This window comes from Dasypus novemcinctus, chromosome 1, assembly GCF_030445035.2.
Source record: "Dasypus novemcinctus isolate mDasNov1 chromosome 1, mDasNov1.1.hap2, whole genome shotgun sequence".
NCBI lineage: Eukaryota > Metazoa > Chordata > Mammalia > Cingulata > Dasypodidae > Dasypus > Dasypus novemcinctus.
In genome coordinates, this window is record NC_080673.1 from 176,253,322 (window position 1) to 176,269,949 (window position 16,628).

Here is a 16,628-nt window from a genome sequence, read left to right on the forward strand (position 1 = left end):
TCCATGATCACATACCTAGTCACTTAGTATTTAGACAAAGATTCAAATCCATCTGTATTCTGCTCTAGAAAATCACTCAATACTGCTTTTTTTTTTTTAAAAACACGTGCAAAACATTTATTACAGGGCTTGGTACATAGCAAATATGCTGTAAATATAGCTGTTTTTTTTTAAGCATTAGAACAAATATCTTATAGATAAAATATAAGGTAAATGTTAAAAGATGCTTAGCACTAATGCAGAGAATGGCCTAATAATAACTATATCAGAAAAAGAAATACAATTTTAGAAAAATAAAAACACTGAAATGCTTACACCTGTATTGCATTATGGAGCCTGCACATTGGTGTCAGATAACTTCTTGTTTGTTTGTTTTTGAGCGATACTTACCATTATTGCATATTAGGTAGACAGTCTTCTCTCCCTTTAAAACATCTGAAAAATGGTGATTTTGAGTGATTATCCAAGACACAAAATGACTAATGATTGAACTGGGAACTTTTAATACACATCCAGCAATTGTCCCTCCAACATAGGTAGTATACCAGGATAGACATCAGCCTATTGGTTTTATATAATTGCAATTCCAAGTACAAAGTCATTTTACATTCCTTTGTATCCATATCATAATATGAAAATGTAACATGTACAAATGCCAGTACTAATCTGGATAGCACTAAGACAATTTTAAGTATGCTCATTCAAAAAGTTACATTCATTACTACTTAAGAAAATAAATCTGGCATAATCATAAAGGAAACAGAAAAATATAAACATTTAAAAGTAGAAGAGATCTTTGAAAATTCTTAAGGTCATAGGAAGAGGATGTTCTGTTTGAGTCAATGCAGTTAAGAGAAAGTATTGGGAAGCACATTTGGCTCAATGGATAGAGCATCTGCCTACCACCTGGGAGGTCGAGGGTTCAAACCCAGGGCCTCCTGACCCATGTGGTGAGCTGGCCCACGCACAGTGCTGATGTGCGCAAACACTGTGCCATGCAGGGATGTCCCCTGTTTAGGGGAGTCCCACACACAAGGAGTGGGCCCCATAAGGAGATCTGCCCTGCACAAAAGAGCTGCAGCCTGTCCAGGAGTGGTGCCGCACACATCTTGCTGTGTTGCAGCAAGATGGCACAACCAAAAGAGACACAGATTCCTGGTGCCACTGACAAGAACACAAGCAAACACAAAACAACACACAGCAAATGAACACAGAGAGCAGACAGCTGGGGGGAGGAAGGGGAGAGAAATAAATAAAAGTAATAAATCTTAAAAAAAAAAGAGAAAGTACTTGAATCTGGAGAAAAATAATAAATATTAAAAAGCAAAAATACGCTTAGTTTTAGGAAGTAAGAGCTATATTCTCTGAACAGATATTGTCATGTGAAATGTGGCAGTTTGATATTATTTATGAATTACAAAAAGAGATACTGATTATGTTTGTAAACTGGTCTGTTCCTCTGGGCATGATGATCTTTAATTGATTTAAATTCAAAGGCTTTTTCACATTTACTTGATTAAATCAAGATTAGGAGTTTGATTCAACCATGTCATTAGGTCTACTCAGTTTGAGTCCCTGCCCTCTAGGTGGGCTGTATAAATGGATACTCAATCAAGGAGAAACATAGAGGTAGATACATAGTAGAACACAGTGGAATAGCGAGAGCTCCATAGATAGAGGAGAGAACTTGTTAACTTTGAAACTGTGGCCCAGGGAAGAGAGATGAGCCATTCGCCTGATAGTTTAGAGTGGCTTTGTGAAAAAATCAGAGCAGCTGAGGTCAGAAAAAGGGATGGGGAGTTGGGGGTGGGAAGGAGCCTTAAGAGGAAAGAAGAAAGAGGAAGACTGAATCTTCACAGACAATCACCTGCCATCTTGCTACAAAACATGACAATAGATTTTGGTGATCATGTATCTCTTATGGTACCTTGATTTGGTCTCTTTAGGACCTTGCAACTGTAAGCTTCTACCCCAAATAAATACCCTTTATAAAAGCCAACAGATTCCTGGTACTTTGTATTAACACCACTTTGCCTGACTAATACATGAAATAGTAAATCAAACTCAATAAGAGACATTCATATGTTAAAATAAGATGCTAAACTACATTTTCTGTACATAGAAACATAAAATGTCATCAAAACACATTATTTTTAAAATATTTTCAGATGAAAAACCAAAGTTGAAGTAGATACACTATTCCTCAAAGTAGAAACCAACAAACAAAAACTATCTCCATGAAGCTGTGTTTACAAGGAAATAATATGTAACAACCTATGAATTGCAACACTGGTGAAAGGAAGGAAATGGACACAAAACATAAAAGGCAAAGAAAATTGGTGATATTTGGGATTGAATCATGCCTGCCACATAAGATATGTTCAACTCTTAACCGTTGGTCCTATGTGTGTGTAAACCATTTGTAAATAGGACTTTTGAAGATGTCATTTTTAGTTAAAGTGTGAACTCATTTGTGCATATGATATTTGAATGTTTTATTAAGATTAGGCCAAATTGAATCAGGAAGGCCATAAGTCATATAATTGGAGTTCTAATAAGGTAGAGAAAATTTAGATGCGGTCATTTGATAGAAGTAAGCCAGGAATGAGAAGAAGTCAAAGTAAGAAGTCAGAAGTTGTGGAAATGAGATGAACACACAAAAGGAGAAAGAGATCACCATGTGATGGAGGATTTCTGGAATGCAAAGGATTCCAGGATAAAGTAATTCCTTCTAGTACCTTGACTTTGGACTGCTAGCCTCCAAAATTATGAGAACAAGTGTTTTTGTCATTTAAGTCAACAAATTTTGTGGTATTCATTTTAACAACCCTAGCAAACTAAGGCATGTAGTTACTAAAAAACAAACTGCAACAACAACAAAACAACAACAAGCAAAAAGCCTCTCTCACTCTCACACACAACACACCTAGTAAGTGTGTTAATTCTACCTTTACATTTTGTTAGTATCTTAGAACATGCTGAAAAATCCCATTGGACTTCTACTTTTCTTTCCCAACTAACCTATTTCAAACACATTTCCCACTCTATCCCTCACCCTGGGATTAATTAGACTCTTATTTAAGTCAATACATGGGTCTTCATGCAAGAAATTACTTCCCCTCCCATATTTCTCTCCCTTTTCAAGCATTTCCCTTCCCTTTTATTTCAGAAAAATCACATTGATTTCCTTTCTACATCTTTTTCTGGGACTCCTTTAATCTTTCAGTGTCTTATACATATAATCTCTTGTTTCTTCTTGAATTTTGTCAGCCTAATATTATGTTTAGTTCCCCTTCATGGGAAATATTGCTCCCCTCTTTTTTAACTTCCTGTCAAGCAATATGAACTTGGGTATTTACATTATGAAGCAAAGGATGAGTCCCTAAATATTCTGGTCTATAAATAATGATTGTTTATTAACCAACTAATATATGATAGCACAGGTCTATATGCTTTCAATCACCCCTTTAATTCTCAGAAAACATTATAAAATTCAATTATCTGTATATTTTTTACTTGAATTAGATTTACAATATTTATAGAATTTTTCAGAAATGCATATCTCAAAGCTGCATAGTGAGAAAAACCATAAATGTTATATAAGTTAAAAATGTGACTAAACAATTTTTAAAATTTTCTATTTTTTTTACTCACTTAATTGGGCCTAGGTGACAAGTTTGAGAGATACTTGCAGGCAAGAAAATAAAGCAACAGTAACAGCAACAATAATTGACATACCTGGAGGCCTGGTTAGATGAGGAAGGAAGGAAATCTGGAATATAGCTAATGGATTGCCTGAAAATGAACTAGTCCAGAAACTGAAAGTCTCTATGAGTTTAAATGTATAGATGTGTTTTAAGGAAGAGACTGAGAACTAGAAAAATACAAGATCAGAAAACACAGTTCTATCTTTTTTAAAATAAATTTATTTCACATTAAAAACAGTAAAATAACAGAAAAAGGCAGCTCAAGAATTTATGGAAAAATTACTCCTAAAAAGTTCTGTCCAGGCACTTTTATTTCATCTAATTCCAACTAATACAACAGTGGTTCCTCTATTTTCAGAAAGATAGAGATGAACACAGCTTAGTTAAATGACATAGTCAACATCTCCTTATTAATGAAAAAAATGAAGTGAAAAAATGCTTAGTCATATTCATATCTGACAAAGTCAAATCTCATACTCTTTTTGACCTGTAGAATTAACATAGTACCAACTTTGCTTTTGCTACAAAAGCATTACAATGATGTTGTTAACTATAGTTGACAAATTATATTAGTTATAATTTTCCCTTGTAGTTGAAGAATATTTTTGTATTTATATTAACTACAATCTTCATCTATAGCCAAAATCAGTTATAAATTCCCTATATTATCCTCCAGCTGTCCTCCAACTAAGTGTCCCTAGACTCCTCTGTTCAGTCACAATCACATCTGAAAATCAACAGTTTGTTTCATTCCTTATAATGTGTTACCATCAAGTCCAACCATTACTGCCTATTTATATTTGACCTTATTATACATTCTACATACATCCAGTATCATCTGCCTCTTCTCATGCAAATTCCATCTCCCACCAACCTATATGTCATAGTCAACTCCGTAAGTCTACTCATTGTATTTAGTTCATATCAGTGAGACCATACAATATCTGTCCTCTAGTGTCTGGTTTATTTCACTCTACATAATATCCTCAAGGCTCTTCCATGTTATCTTGTGCTGCCCCAATTGATTTCTTCTTACAGCTGAAAAATATCCCATTGTATAAATATACCATATCTTGTTTTTCCATTCATCCATTGATGGAAACTTAGATTGCTTCCATCTTTTAGCAATTGTGAATAATGCTGCTATAAATATCAGAGTGCAAATATCTGTTTGTGTCCTTGCTTTCAGTTCTTCTATATAGTCCTCCTGGTAGCAAGATTGCCTGTTCATAAGGAAACACTATATTTAGTTTCCTGATTAACCACCAAATTGTCTTCCACGGAGGCTGGGATTTTTTATATATAAGATTTTAATCAAGAGAAATTTCTTGATAATAAAGTTCTAGGTTGTGGTTATTAAGGATGTGAGGACGTATGTGGAATGAAGCTTAACATCTTTGGGATTGAGGATGAGAAGCAATTATAAAATATGTACATTAAATTAGTTTCCAAAGATATTGTAATCACCCGGAACAATGGTGGGAATAAGGACAGCCATGGAGCCAGTGGATAGAACTTCAGTGAATAACCAAGATGATCACAGCAAAGGACAAAAGTATTGCTAGATGATTTGAATTCAGCAGTGCTTTCATTCAAGAATAAGTGATTAATAATTTGGAATGGCAACTCAATAAAAATTCAGTCTTCCTGTTCTTGATGGTCATTGCTGCCAAGAATGTAGGATGTCTAGAAGACCATGAGCATGAAGCTGAAGACAAGAGGAGTTAGTAATGGACAGAGTGAACAGAAAGAATATTCACTGTAGTTAATTTATATTGGAGCTAGTAAATGAATCAAAGAGAAAGGGTATGGCAGGACATACAGAAATGGGAGTATGAATCAGGGGAATCAGAGGAAAACTCAAGGGTACTATTTCACAGAGAATGTGCTATTAAACTGGTTTAGCATCTGAAGGTAGTAAAAGTTGATGGGGATATGAGGTGTGTTGAAATTAGCTGGTATCAAGATTCTCATAGGAACTTTTCATAAAGGTCTTTCCAAGATGCTACCAATATAACCAGAAGCATTTGATGCAGTTTGAGCCTAAGTAATATTTGTATTTCTAGACCAGTAAAATTTACTATCTTTTTGCTCACATATTCACATAGAAATTTTGCTGGAATAATTGGTGGTGAGCCTCCCAGTAACATTTTTCCCAAGGAGAAAGACAATTATTCTTTAGAGTTCAAGTCCACTAGAGAAAAATGATTAATTTCCTAAATATTTTTTTATCTATAAGGTATCATTAAACAAATTACTTTTTATTACTTTAAGGTGACAACATATTTTTTCTTTATTATTCTGTTACTGCCAAATTTGCTTTATGGTTTCTGTTGTTAAACATTGATTTCTTTACAATTCCTGTAAATCACCCAGAAGCAACTTAGGTTTGTATGACTCTAAGCTACATGTGTTTCACGTTATTGAATAATACCCTTGATCTGACTTTCTCTGATAATGCTAAATTGAATTGATGTGATAAGAACATATCTCTTACTGGAAATATTCATTATTTATAAATGACATTCCAGTATCATGCAGAATCAAAAGTGAAAAAAATATCCAAATTCACATCTTATTGCACAATTCAATGTTTGGGAAAGAATATGCACAATATTGGTCTTGCTGATGAATTGAAATCTCAACAGCTTAAAAGGATAGATATTTTTGTTGATTTTCCAATGTTCTTTAGTTCTCAGAGGCATCATTTTTTAAGGTCACAGAAGGCTAAAGTGAGATTGGCATCAGTGTTTCAGTGAGGCAATCTTGTCTTTTCTTTACCCTGCCATTTATTGGCTTTTATTGGTAGAATTGAGCTGTCTAGCATTAGAACCTACACTGTTGACTACTACCGCCTCTTATAATATCAACTCATATGACTGTAATAAGAAATAATGAGTTTACCTTTCTTATCCCTTTCTTTCATTTTATAGTCTATGGCAATGATGTTACTTGTCCATATTGGTGGCACTGATTTTTGAAAAGAAACACTGTCTTAATCTCACATCCAAATCCACTTTCTAATATAACATATTATCGTTATCATTTAGAGCATGTTTTATAACACCATGACTTTGCTTTAAAAAAAGTAAAATTTGGTGGGAGTTAAAATCATTAAATTTTTCATGCTAGATTTTTTTAATAGTAGAAGAAACTTGAAATCTTAGGAATGATCTAGTTATGCTTACTCTACAATTTCACAAAAATTATATATAGCACATGTCAATCAATTATTTTTCATTGTCTCTTGATTTCAGTATTTTAAAATAATATGCAGGAATCACAGCAGCTTGTTCTTGCTTTTGTGAAAATTTAAATACTCACCAATTTGTTCATGTTTTAATTTATTAACAAATATTTTTGTATTTTCTTGTTCCAAAGTTATGTTGGGTGCTAGGGTAAGATTTAATTAAAATATAGTGAAAAAAATGAAGAATATATATTCGTTTGAGAAACATTATGCACATGGGAAATTAAGTGTGTTTTCTATCCTTGTTTAGGATCTAAATCTTTGTATTTTTTAAAAAATCTATTCTCTTATTCCTTAAAATAGCAGGAAATTGAAAAACTGCCAACACCATCTCTGGTATATGCCCTATTCCTCTGCTATAACCAGTGTCCTTTGGTCTGTCTCCTTGCTATAGCTTCTCAATCTCCAGCCTGTCTTTTTTTTTTCCTACTGCAACAATGATCTGAACAATGATTTACACTGCAATATATATCCTTTAGATATAGGATTAGGGCACTAGGAGGGATTTCTGCACCTGAATACAATTATGTACTGTGGCATTGTGATTCCAAAGAGATCCTTAGTGAGGATAATTATATATATATATATAAAGCTCTACTATCAAATGGTAACAATCTTTTGAATGCACACTCTGATACAGGCATATATGCCTGAAGATGAGCTATTCACATTTTTGTTACTCATCTAAATATTTCTGCAATGGTTTATCCCCAATTAGATGCAGCCATTCCTCTGCATAGAAAGGGTCAAATTTTTTCTGTTTTATTTGTATTAGAGATTACAAAGAATGAAAGATTTCTTTTTATAAAACTTTAACCATGAGCTAAGTTCCACCCATACTACCATTACTTTGTGTTTGCCTACTGAATTTATACCATAAACATAGTATTTTAAAATATAATTAATTTGTGAAATGCTGGTTGCATGCATCTACCTTACCTGATTTCAGGAAGTGAAGCTGAAAAGTTCATTTGCCTATACACCATTTCAAGACTCATTAATAATGTGCTCTCATTAGTATACTGAGACGGGATCTCGGAACCTCCAGCAGTTCTGAAGTCTTTGTGAGGGTTTTTCCACACACCCCCTGATTGGCAATCTTATCTCATTCTTAGACTCTATCCTGGCCTCTTTTGTCTTGAACATTAATTCTTAGCATGCATATCATTAAACGTATTATCATTTCTTATTTTTAAAAGTATATGTGTGGACTTATATACATGTATTATATACAGGCAAATTAATATGCAATATCAAAATATCAATAACAGTTATCTCTGCATAGGAAAATCAGAGAATATTATTTTCTACATTATTTATATATTTCATAATTTTTAAATATAAAGGAATTGTATACTAAGACTATTATAAATACTAAAAGTAGGAATTCCTTGAATCAGAATATAAATGCATTTAAATATTTATTATTGCATACTTATTAGTGTCCCAAGACAACAAAGATGCAGAACCAATACACAATGTTACCATTCTTAAGACGTTTACAAGGTAAAGGAGATGCCCTGAAACAAAAACAATTACAATAGGAATAATAACTACAATATAATATATGCTTGTATTAGTACTTTTCAATTTACAGGTATATCATCATTTTGTAGAGAAGGACCCTTATCACAATTGTCCTATACAAATGTTAAGATTGAATCCATACATTCCAACTGTGAATCTGCTGTAGCAAAAGAACAAATAAGTGCTGAATTTTTTAGTACCATCAATAAATGTCTAAAGGTAAGAAAGAAAGAGAGGCTATCACCAGAGAAGAATGTACAGCTAAAATGTGGACAAGTAGGGATTGGAAGGACAGATTTTCTAGACAAAGGACATATCACCAGGAAAGGTAAAGTTATGGACAACTAATTATGGAATAAATAGGAATGTGGGAAAAAATAAGAAATAGACTTTAAATAAATGCTCAACTAGCCATGTATCTAATAGTGTAATTTTATTTAATAAACAGGATGAAATAAGAAAAAAGTCAATAATTATACATTGAAGAGAATATATCTAAATAATTAGGAAGAAATACAGTGTTTCCTCAAGGACACATTCTTTTCCTAGTTTGTAAATAAAATAGCTATTATTGTGTATTTAGTATTTACCTCAGTGTGCTAACTAGTTACATTGCTTTATATAATTATCTTAACTCACTGAAGTTGATATTATTGCTCCCATTTTTAGAGGTGACAAAATAAAATATCAAAGGGTTAAGCAAGTTGTCCAAAGTAACTCATTTAGTCAGTGGTGGAGCAAGAATTTGACCCTGGATTGCCCAAAATCAAAGTCCAATTAGTAAAAGGACTTTCACCATAAACCCACAAAATTCAGGAAATTCGATCTCTACTGCCCTTCTGGTTACAAAATGTCATAAATCGAGTTCTAAACGTGCATTGGAGGTACCAATTATTATCACTATATTATCTTTGGAAATGTCATCTCTGTTTGTTTTAATAAAGCAAGTTATGTAAAATCACAGTATTACTTTGCAATAAAATCCAAAAAAAGACCTTAATTAGAAAGTCATAAAAGTTCTCTCTTACTAATTATCCAAAATGTGCTTCCTCACAACCATCTGCTATTCATTTTTGTTTTTACATGGGAGTCAGATATCTTGGTTTTTGACAATTCAGTTACTACCATGGTAACACAGAATCAAGATCTTTTTTTTTCAAAATACACCATATACTTTAGTCATGGCTATGTATATAGATAGCTTCAGCTATTAGCAAAAGTTTTTCAAGCAAAATACTGGAAAAAAGCATTCCTATTTTCTCTTCCATATTCAACATAAATAGCCTTTTGATTTCATATGACTATAAACAATCTGTTTGGCATGAATAATATGAAAAGAAGATACCAGCTTGAAAACATACATATATTTTGAGCATTGTAATTTGAAATGCCTGAATGTTAAATTGCTATAACTAACTATAAAAGTGGCTAATCTTTACCTTTAAAAATGATGCTAATGACATAAAACAAAATCTGGCTGTATGGTAATTTTCAAGCCTAACTGGAAGTTTAAAATTTTCCCTTATAGAGAATTTTTAGAATGAAAGAAACTACACTTGGTCAAACTTCTTAAACATTAAGCAAGGTAAGCAATAATATAAAGTATCTTATCTGACTTGAGTAAGCTGTTGGATATATGAGACTGGAGTTTAGAGTTATAGCCTGGGATGGAGATAAAAATATAGAAATTATCATTGTATAAATTGAGTTTAAATGTAATGCAATAAGACCAGATAAAATAATCAAAGTAGCGAGTGAAAATAGGAAACAAGATCAAGAACTAAGGTCTGGTTTATAACAAAAATAAGGGGTCAGAAATAAAAGGAAGGCCTGGAAAAGGAGAGTTGGAAGGGAAATCTAGGAAAATGTGTTTATTTTGAAGTCAAATAAAAAATGTTTCAGAGAAGAAATAGTGATCCACCACTGTTAGTTGAAGTGAGATGCATTCTGAGAGCAGCTCATTGGATTTTGTAATAGAGAGGTTGATGATTTTATCCAGAACTATTTTAGTTGAGTGCTGAGGCAGAAAGTTTAATTGCAGTGTATGCAAATAGAAATAAAGGAGGATCAAAGAAAATGAATCTGAACATTTTCTTGTGAAAGGGGACAGAAAAATGAAATAGAAAGTGATATGGATACAAAGAAAGCACCTTTTTAGTATTATAAATATATCACGCCTGTATGTTGGTAGGATTGATCCAACACACAAGGAAAATGTGCTAGTGCTGCAAAAAGAAGGGAGAGATCTTAGAACATTATTCTTGAGTAGACTAGTAGGAATCTAGTTGGTGTTGGATGGTGGTACAGATTCATATTCCCATAGTAATAGGAGATATTTTAGTCTGCTAGGTTTCAAGCCACAAGAATGGATTAGCATTAAAAACATGATTTTCTGGGATCCATACTGCTTACAGTCTTCACAGGAAGAAAGACAGAATGTTTGAGTAGTGGTATACATGCCCTGTGGTGATGAGAACTTGTAGAATTTTTCTTTTTGACTGGTTATACTTTCTCAGTAAACAAGTAGGAAGACAATTAATTGAGCATAAAGATGAAGGGAATTGTCAGTGGATTAAAAAAAACAGGAGTTGTGAAAGAGTACTGTACGAAAGGAAAGAATGAACGGAAATTTTAGACATTACTGAGTAAGGGCTAAGTGTCCACCTGAAGGTAATGGTCATGATTTTAAGATGAAAGTAGGCAGTGTGACCTGTGTAGTTTTCATACACTTGTTAAAGTCAAAGCCATAGAAATGTAAGAGAATTGAGTCACTGTCTGGTATTAAGATAGTTGAGTGTTAGCCAAAATGGTAGTCACACCAAAAATTTCTACATAAGCTGATTTCACATCCATTTTAGAACCTCAAGAAAATTACTGTTATTTCACATGTAAGAGATGAGTACTATGTGATAAACTTGAGTTTGAAATTATTTCATGTATACGAAATAATGGGATCCAAACATTTCAGTAAACATTCTCTCATGATAATTTTTTAAGAATGAAATTTCAATAGATGCATATTAATATTGTATGTGATCTGTGTGTGTATGTGAATGGACTTATCTATGTACATATATTATTATATATACAATATAAGATAAAAGAAATTAAGTAAAGTAAGTGAAAGTAGAACTAAACATTTTGTATTTATTTATTTTTATCAATAACACTGAAATTTTTGTTTTTAATGGATACCATTTAATAATATCTTAATGAAGGAGTTGTGTTTGAATATGCTTCATTATTTTAAAAAATCTTCAATAACCCTATGATCATAAAGCAGTCTGGAGCTTTGACCCTAAGTTGTGTTTTATTTTCCATATTTGATATTAATGGCTATCATAGCTGTAAAATAAAACATTTTAGTCAAATTTTAATTAGAACTTTTTCAGCTTCCCTGGTCCATCCATTATTTTTTTACACTAATTGGAATCGTTGCATTTTAATATTTTTCAAACTCATTCAAAACCCAATAAATCTCAATTTGATTTTTATGCAGGTTAGTTTAAATGTGCCCAGTCCTTAAAGCATTTCACAAAGAACTACCTGTGAATATCTATGAACTTACAAATGTTAATGCTCACAAGAAATTGAAGACCTTCTACTATTACAGGACTTTAAAAAATAACAAATGTATTTAATGCAATAGCCTGTCAATGAATGATATAGTGACTATATTTTGCATGTGCCTCTATATCTAGAAACTTACTACAGATTCTTTTTCCTTTGGTTCTCAAAAGAGTTACCTCATCAACTAATTAAACTTATAGAGTTTTTAATTAGAAAGATAAATTACTGTTTAAAATGTATTTTGGGGGAAGCAGACATGGCTCAACTGATAGAGCATCTGCCTAGCACATGGAAGGTCCAGGATTCAAACCCAGGGTCTCCTGGCCCATGTGGTGAGCTGACTCATGTACGGCGCTGCCATGCACAAGGAGTGCTGTGGCACACAGGGGTGTCCCCCGCATAAGTGAGCACCACATGCAAGAAGTGCGCCCCGCATTTAGCCGCCCTGCGTGGAAAAAAAAAAAGCGCAGCTCACCCAAGAGTGTTGCTGCACACACGGAGAACTGATGCAACAAGATGACACAACAAAAAGAGATGCAGATTCCCAGTGCCACCAAGAATGAAAGCAGATACAGAAGAACACAGAGTGAATGGACACAGAGAGCAGACTGGAGGGTAGGGGGGAAGGCGAGAGAAATAAATAATAACATAAATCTTTAAAAAATAAATTAATTAAAAATTTAAAAAAATAAAATATTTTTTGAAAATAATTCCTTTGATGTTTCACCCCAAAAAATGTAGTTCATTGTATATTTCCTTATGAAAATAGAATCTAGAAAATACCATGAGTTGAGATATGTTATAAGCACCTCTATTTTGTACAGTTTATATTTACCATTGAAAAGAAAGTAATTGTGTTCTCAATTATTTTTCAGTTTTTCAGCATTAAGTAAGGAATTGATGATATGATTGAGTATTTAACTGCTTATATGGTTCCTTCACCATACCGGTTGGTATGTTTCTTCTAGGATAAAACACTACCAAAAATACCACCAAAAATCAAAATAAAACATGCTTTAAAAGTTGAACTTGTGATTATAACATTCCACATTATTAAAATGTTATGACATGTATTTGTTATATATATTATTAAATATGGTGTTAAATATTAAGATTAATACTGCTTATTAAATCTAATAGGTTTTCTACCTACTTGAGTAATTTTTAAATGCAATTTAATTAGTGTAGTAGTCAATTTTGACAGGTTTGTCCATTTCCTTGGATAATTCTAAAAACTGTATACAGTTTAATCAATTTTGACAGGTTTGTTCATTTATTTACTCCAAAACTAATTTGCAAAACTTATTTGGGAACAGTGGCAACATTAATTGTTCACAAATGAGTTTCATTTAAATATTTTAAAAATTTATTATTTAAGTAAATATAAAACAGTTGTGTTAGAAAAGGGATAAGATTTTTAAGTTTTACTAGTACTGGTTTGTTAAATCACTGTTGATTTGCCAAAATAGAGGCTTGTTTTTATTTCTTTCCCTTATTCAGACTAGAATGCAGTGATTTGGGTAAGTTGATGCTTGTCTATGGAAATATCCACGCTTGTTATTAAACTACAATATTTTAGGAAAAGTGATAATTGAAAGTAGGTTTGATTGAGTATCTAATATCAAAGTGTTTAGTCACAGCACAGGCTTCCTACCATGGCGTAAGACTTAAAATATGAAAAAAATCAATTTTGAGTAAAACATTTATAATAAACTTTTATTTTAGAATATTTTTAAATTTACAAAATGAATAAAGAATAGTACAGACCGTTCCCATATGCCTCACACCCAGTTTCTCAAAAGATTATCATTTTACATAACCATGCTAAACATGTCATGAGTAAGAAACTAACTTTGGTGCATTACCATTATTAAAACTCAAAATTTCTTTCAGAATTCATTAGTATTTCCACTAACGTATTTTTGTATTCCAGGATTCAATCCAGAATATCAAATTGCATGTAGTCTCCTTAGTCTCTGAGAAAGTTTCCCTATCTTTCCTTGTAAAGAACACTTTAAAATCAATTATGTACAATTCTCCAGTTAGGTATATCTTTTATTAATTAGTTAATTAATAACTTTGTTTCAAAGCAACTGAATTTTCTCAAATCGGCTCATTTCTTCAGACAATGAGGAATTTTCTTCATTGTTTGTAGCCAAATATAAAACTAGAATTCAAAAACTATGGACTAATTTATAAACTTCTAACCTGGTATTCAAAATCATTGATGAGAATAGTCATAATTATTGGACTCAGAAACATGCAAGAAAATAGAGTCTGTGTCAGGCACGTTAATCAAAAAATCAGTTTTGCTGGGAAAACTTAATGAAAGGGGAAGAAATGTGTCTTAAGGGAGATTACAATTTTAAGACATCTTTCAATAAGGGCTGTGCTCTCCACCTCACGAAATAAATCTAGGGAAGTCAGAGTAATTTTGCCTCAAAATGAAAGAGGCCTTACAGATTTGTGCTGGAAGCATTGCTGGTTTTTGTTTGTTTGTTTGTTTGTCTTTTAATAGATTTCTTTCTTGTGAATTTCTTGTTTGGGAAGTATGCACTGGCTGTAACTGTAATTTATAAAATTCATTTTGAAGTAAATTTTGAAACAGTTATTCAAATATAAAGCTGTGAAAGATTTTACTTACTACTGAATATAATTTCTTCATTTTACATATGAGGAAACTGAGGCTCTGAAAGGCTGAGGAACTTTGGCAGGATCGCTAAGTTACTCAGTGAGGAAATATCAGCAGTTTTCTTTATCACAAGGAAAGAAGAGTTGCTGCTTTCACATTTCCCAAATATTTAGCCCTGAAGGTTTTGAGAACACAAGGCTAGAGTGATATCAATTGTCCACATGGTTGGGGATGTGTGGGCACTAAGAGAATTTGCTGAAATACACAAAGAATTTGGAGGAACATAGAAAAAGTAGCAATTTTTGACAGTTGAGCAATGGAAAAATGAGACTTAGCTTAGATGAAGCAAACTGCAAGATGACATGTATCCAGCATGCAATTTTTCTTCATAACGAGAGTATTGCAAAAAATGGCTCTAGCAGAAATGAAACTATTTTTGTTTGCAATTCTGTGGGAAAAATTGTTTAGAGCTTCATGTTAGAGATTTGTTACCGTAGACCTTTTATTCCTTTCATTTATTTACAACTGAACCATTTTAATGGGTTGATGTTTAGATCATGTTCTCCCTTGCAGAAGTCAAAGATGGAAAGACAGATTGTTTCATTTATGGAAGTTGCTTCATTCTGAATTCATGTGACAGTGTGAGAACTTTGGACCAGAAGATTTTTCTGAGATTGATTTTGCCACTTTTGAGACCAAATGTATGGAGTGGCAAAAACGGAAATGAAACAGCAGACTTGCAATTATTATAAGTTGTTTTTGTTGTTGTTGTTGTTGTTGTTGTTGTTTTTAAATGAAGAATAGAACTAAAGAAGCTGGATGAAAAAAGTGATATATAAAGTCAAATATTCCAATTAAGAGCAAGGGAGAAAATGGATAAATTCTAATTTTGGTTTATTTGTAAGAAAGCTGTTATCTAAATTTGGTCAAGAAAAGACCTTAAATTCTACACATTATCTGTCCAATTACAAGGCCACTTCAGACTAAGGACAGACCTTCCAAGGAGATACCAAAACATACCTGTCCACCCAAGATAGCTTTTCTTGGGGTGGGAGGTGGAGAAGGAAGTTGAGCATTATATGGTTCAGAAATAATACCCAATATTTCTTAGCTTGAAGAAAAATGAATAGTTTGGTGATTCAATAAGAATAACTATGAACACCTAATATTTTGATATATTTCTTTCAGAATTTTTCATGAAAATGTATTTAAAAATTTAATACAACTAGCTTTGAAGGAGTTCTTGAATCTACTTTGTTACTTTCTCAGAGGATTATCATTCCTAAGTATGTTTTACCCTATTACATCCTATGCATGTCCCATAAACAACGTATAGATTGCACTATTCAAAATACAGATATAAATGGTATTATATTGCATATATCCTTTTTAACCTTGCTATTTCAAGCTACACTGTGTTGCTGCAAAATTAACCCAGTTGATAGATGCAGTTGATTCAATTTCACTGCCACTGAATGTATGCCAACTAGTTTTGTTTTTTTTTTTTACATTATCCTGTTAAAGGGGTTCAGATTGTTTTCAATTTTTTTTATTGCAAACACTGAGCATGGTTCCATTGTCTTGTGCCACATACACATGAATATTTAGAATTATGATATATTAATATTATAAAACTTATGGGTAGGAAACCTTACTTCTTTGTCTTCATTTTCAAGAACTGACTCCTCATAGTTTTAAGTTTTGTTTCCATATGTTTATCAGCCTAGTCGGTATCCTCTTATGTGAATTATTTGTTCATATATTTTATTTATATACTGCTATTAATATTTTGTATTGATTTAAGAGTTCTTTCTAAGTTTGGCTACTGTTTCATTTATCTATAGCTACATACAAATAGCTATAAAACTTAGGGCTTAAGACAACAATTTATTATTTCCCAATCTTCTGTGAGTAGACTGGACTCAGCTGGAGAATTCTTTTG